Source organism: Primulina eburnea, chromosome 16, assembly GCF_022965805.1.
Source record: "Primulina eburnea isolate SZY01 chromosome 16, ASM2296580v1, whole genome shotgun sequence".
In the NCBI taxonomy this organism is placed as follows: Eukaryota; Viridiplantae; Streptophyta; class Magnoliopsida; order Lamiales; family Gesneriaceae; genus Primulina; species Primulina eburnea.
In genome coordinates, this window is record NC_133116.1 from 27,045,525 (window position 1) to 27,051,302 (window position 5,778).

At 40.1% G+C, this 5,778-nt stretch overlaps 1 long non-coding RNA gene across 1 annotated transcript; it reads right to left on the bottom strand.

Moving 5' to 3' along the window:
- Positions 1-534: 534 nt before the first annotated feature.
- On the bottom strand, positions 535-3,333 carry LOC140816864 (uncharacterized). The gene is made up of 2 exons (XR_012114670.1): positions 2,875-3,333; positions 535-734 (listed from the first exon to the last, which is right to left on the bottom strand). It is a non-coding gene; the product is annotated as an uncharacterized lncRNA (long non-coding RNA).
- Between the last annotated feature and the right edge of the window lie 2,445 nt (positions 3,334-5,778).

A 5,778-nucleotide genomic window follows, 5' to 3' on the forward strand; every position in this document is an offset into this window, starting at 1 on the left:
CGTTGATCTTGTGTATTTATAGAAGTTTTGAATCTAATGTCTACTTTTGATAGAATCGGCTTTATTGCCTAAAAAAGTTCCTGCAAAAAGCTTCAAAAGAATCAGTCTTGTTTCATCCCACATTTGATAAAACGTATTAAATGACTTTGTTCAGCATTAATGAAGCATTAAATACTCGTACTTGGTAAAGTAACGGTAACATTTAATATATGAATGATATGTTTTGATTTAGCAAAAGGGCCAAGTTCTGCTTCTGTTTTTTCTAAACTGATAAGCACTCGAAGAGTACTGCTTTATTAAGGTTACACGAGAACTTCTGATTTTATACTATTTTCTGGCTTTACTAACGAGACCTACTCGTTTTGACTATCATCACCACAATTAAATTAAGTATATCAATTTCCCCCTTTGCGGTGATGCCAAAACCTAGAAGTTAGTTGTAAAGTCCCAAAAATCCTTACTTTGAAAATTTGCGGAAAATTTAAAATTTTCTTTTTAAAAGAACTTAAACGGTCTCATTCATAAAATCACAGGTGAATCAAGTTCAATGTTTCAAATTATTGCAGCGGAATAAAAATAAAGTTGCCAAAAATAACTACTTAAAATTTGTCCAACGACTGATAAAAATTATTAGCGGAAAAATAACAACTGCTGCACTGAGGTCCTCGGGTGCCACTACTGCCGACCCAAGCTGGCTCACTGGTCCCCGTCCTCGGCCCTGGCCTCATCAATACCTACAACAATCAAGTCTAGTGAGCCTAAAGACTCAGCATGCATATATCGCAGGTAACGAGTAAAATCTGAAGTAAAATATGCATGGGATAAAATATCATGTCATGAGACGTGCTGAAAGTAATCTGTACTGATGCTGAAAATAATCTGTACTCATGCTGAAAATAATCTGTACTGATGCTGAAAATAATCTGTACTGAGCAATTATAATACGTGCATAACTGAACTGATAATCATAGTAAAAACGTTTGCTCCTTGGAGCCCTGTACTGAAATAACTGGTAAAATTTTCTGTTGAGATTATGTTTTACGCCTGTGGCCACTGCACTAAGCTGAACTGATCGGTAACTGACTACCGGAGAGCCTGAAACTGAGCTGGCGGTCACTGAAGACCCGATGGTACCATCCTGAACTGATAGGTCACTGGCGACCTGATGGTACCAACCTGAACTGAGCGGTCACTGGCGACCGTATAAATAATGCTCCCACATAGTGAATGAACCACAAGCCATATCGCATAAATCTCAAAAATAATCATTTTCTGTTTTCATGCACGTAAAATAATTAACTGGCGATAATGAAAATATCCTGTAATTTTACCAACTGGAGTGGGTTGGATCGTCCCCCAGGCTCGCTGCAACCTAAAGGTGCCATGAAAATATGCAATAGCTTAAACTTGACCAACTATGCAATTTACGTTCAAAAGATGCGGTTATGACGTCTAATGACTTCGTATTTAATCGTGACTCCGAACCAACCCGAACCAACACTGAACCGACATATAGTCATGATTAAAATACGCTGAAAGTAATGAAATAATGCTCCCAAAATTATGATGGTCGAAATCTAGGTGGAATGGAGGCCAAAACAAGAAACGCTCTTTCGAGAGTCAATTTGGCACATCGCACCGTAAATTCTCGTACGACTTCAAAAATGATCCGAATGACAAACGGCCAAAAACATGACCTTCCTAACTTAAAGGAGCACTGTCCAGTCCAAGGCCATAGGCTAAAAGCCGACCGAGAACTCGAACAAGCCTCTGAACCGACACAGCAACTTGCTGTAAAATTTTCCAGCAGCTGCGCAACTTGGCACATCGCACCGTAAATTCTCGTACGACTTCAAAAATGATTCGAATGACAAACGGCCAAAAACATGACCTTCCTAACTTAAAGGGGCACTGTTCAGTCCAAGGCCATAGGCTAAAAGCCGACCAAGAACTCGAACGAGCCTCTGAACCGACACAGCAACTTGCTGTCCAAAAATACAGCAGCTGCGCACTTGTTTTCCTTGTGTCGTTTTCGAGTCCGCCGGCCATTGGGGCTTACACCACTGACCAGAGACCCTTACCAACATCCCAAGGAATGATTTGAACCATGGCTAAGGGCACAAGACCAGCCACAATTCGCACCAATCCAGCAAACATCAGAAAAGATTCACCCGAGAGCACAAATTCTGCGCGTCGGACATTGTTCTTGTTTTGCTGTCACGGATCGTTCCATTGGCCATTTGATTGACCATGGCACAATCTAGACATATAGGGGCATGGTTGAACCGTGGCTAAGGGCCATAGGCCAACCAAGATCCATACCAAACCACCAAACTCGAAATACATATGCTGTCCAAAAACTGAAGGGCCGAGAGGGGAGGGGCTGTTGTGATGTTTTAATTAAAAACCGAGGAGTCATGGACCAAGCCACCAAAATGGAGACTTAGTCATGTCTTAGACATGCTAGGGGAGTGATCCAACCATGGCTAAGAGCCCTTAGAGCAGCCAAGATCAGATCCAACCCTCAAGACAAGAAACTGAAATTTTTCGAACACCATTTCCTGCACCTATGGGGAACTTGCTGTCATTTCGGTTTCCAGCAAGGGTGGGGGCTAAATGAATGGACCAACATGGTCCTAATACATCCTATTACATGTCTAGGAACAGCCTTGAGAGCCTGGAGTCGAATCATAACCTGAAATCCACAACACAAAGCAAACCATGAAGCTGCCCAAGAAAAACCGAAAAATCTGCATGCATTTTCTTTTGACAAATTTGATATGTGTTCGGTTTTTGCATGATGAAATCTGATCATGTACTGAAAAATACTTGATAATATGACTTGATTGAGGTTTAGAAAAAGTATATACATGCCTTGGATTCGTTTCGAAAGAAAACGAAAAGATGAGACGATCCGGCGCGGAGGAGATGGAGCGATTTCTTTTCTTGCTACCTTGCTGGATTTTTCTCCCTTGCTCTAGCTATGAGGGTCACGAAATTTCCCCTCTCAAACTCTCTGAATTTCAGTGGGGAGGGGTGTGATGGAGTGGTTATGGAGGTGGGGAGAAAAATGGTTGGAAAGGTGAGAGGCAAGATCCACAAATATAGGATCTCAACTCAAGACTAAGTCCCACACTCCTTAAAATTTGCACATGCTTGTCAAATCTCCTTGGGAATGCCTTGACCGATGTATTGTATGGTATCCAAGGCTAGGATCATGCTTAATAACTAAATAATTAAGGTTTGGTTAATAATTGAAAAGATTAGCATGCTAAAAATTTACATGGAATGGCCAAATGTGGGTTGGCAAAAATAATTGTCTAGGTACTAAGGGGTGGCCGAAATTTCACTTCTAAAAAATGGATGGGGAGTGTTGTTTATCTAGTCAACTAATAATCCTTAAAGGCCTTACTAATCTTTTAATTAATTTAGTGAGCTAACCTTTTAATTATGCAACTTAAATGGGCTTATTTCTTAATCACCTCAAGCAACTTAAATTAAATCCTCACACCTCCCTTATTAACTTAAATGAACTTACTTGCTAGTTAAATTAACTCCCGGAAATAATTCTCGAATCTTAAATCCTATCTCAAAACTCCAACTCCAGTCCGGCCTCACTGAAATAACTGAAATGCTAAAAATCAACTACTGAGATGAAATAATAAAATAATTAACTTCAAAGAAGTGCATTTAAAATAATCATGCAATGGAGTCAATTAAATTTAAAAATCTAGAATTATGCATGGTTTAAACGTAGACTGATTTACGGGTTCTACATTAGTAGGAAGAAGATAACAGTTAAATCAGAAATAGATAGCAATTGCAATCAAATAATTGAAAGGTAAATAAACAATATATCAGAATTTTATAAGAAAGATTAATTATCAGTCCCAATATCTTTGAATAGTTCATCATCGTCATCCAGAGGATCCTTGCTTCTGAAGGATGATTCTGCTTGATAATGTCCTCCCGATCTACCTTCCTCTATCCTTACTTCTTCTGTTCTACACACTGCTCCCTTTTTTGGCATTAAGGCGAGTTAGCAGTTCATCCATTCGTCCACAAAGACTGATAATGCTATCATTCATCATCTCCAAGAATGGGACTTGATTTGAAACAGAATCATTCAGTAGCATCCACTTTATTGAAATTAAGCGTAGAGATGAATCATGATCAGCAACAGTTCGTAGAACATCAGATTGACCAAGAACGATGTTGGCGTGACTAAAGACATTCTTCCTGAAAAGTTCGGATTCAACTTCAAGCTTAGCCAACGATTCTGCAGTTTTAATGACATTTTTTGTTATGCGTTCTCAGAAGAATTTGGTGGCGTCGACTTCACCAGCATGTTCAAAGGATATCTGTTTGACTATCTCTGAAAGTCTGTCAATATTTTGTTTCAGTATATATCAATCTCAAATTCAAGATTGAATCGCTCTTCATCTGAGGATGGGATTCTTGCGAGCATACGTTGTGAAATTTCAGCTAGATGCACAACATGAGCAATGCGAGTTGGTGAATCAGCAGGAAGGAAAGCTAAGGCAGTAGAAGGAACTAGATCTGATGGGGCAGTAGAAACAGCAGTAGTCTGTCCAGTAGAGGATCCTTCAGCAGCAGCAGAGGTTTCAGGAAGTGCTCTGTCTTCTGGTTGCTCGGCTTCCATGGCCTACAGTTGTTCGACTTCTAGAATTTGATCACTCAAGATGGCTACCATTTCTGCTTGATGTTCAGCAGAGAAAATCTCCAAATTTGGCAGTGATTGAGATGGTGCAGCATCGAAGTCTTCTAATTGTTGTTCTGCTGGATGAGATTCTGATTGAACCATGTCAACAACCTGAGCTGCTTCCAGTGCAGCAAAGACATTAACAACAATAGATTGAATGACTTCATCCACTGAAGCCATTTCCCGAACATATAAGAGATGAAGACTGAGTAGGCAACTTCGGAGATGCAAGAGTACTAGAGACTTTAGCTTCTAGTGGGGCTGTAGTCCTTTCCTCAACTGTCTTAGTCTGAGCAAAGTCGGGAACAAAGCCTACTGAATATTGAACAGGTTCTCCAAACGCTTGTTCGTGAGCAAAAAGTTGCTTATTCATTGATCACAGTCTCTCGGCCAAAAAATGGATCACATGCTTATCCTGAGCAGCACTGGGAATCAAAGGATCAAAATTAGACTGAAGAGTCTTTAAAACTGATTCCAGCTTTTTTCGTTTCAGCTGCTCAAGAATGAAACATCGACGTCTCATAGCTTCAATCACATTTTCAGTTTTAGCAAGTTCAAACACCTTTTCTTCATTCTTTACCATTTTCTGAAATGCACCTGGTGTTCTGAAGAATGTGAGATGATGGAAAACTCAAACCTTATGCCAATCATCAAAGAAAGTCATTTCTTCATTGGCAGATCTTTAAATCTCTTTCAAATAAAGGTCAATCCTGGTTAAAATAGATGACTTGGCGCTGTGAAATTGTGGTTCTGCAACTAGTTTCCCTTTTCCTTTATCTGAAGATGAGGCAGGCAACACGGGTCGAAAATTAGAAGACCCTGCAGAAGATTCAAGGATAACAACTCCAGACGAGGGTCTGAAGGTTGGAGCAGTAGAAATTGTAGTAGCAGAAGTAGCTGTTGGCTTAGTGACAGGATCAGATACTTGCAAAGAAGATGTGGCTTCTAGAAACACTTGTCTCAATGGGACAGTGTCTAAATCAGCAATGGCTGTGGTTTTCTTGATGCGAAGCACCGTGCGAGCCTTCTTCTTGCTAGGTGTGGCAGGAACATAT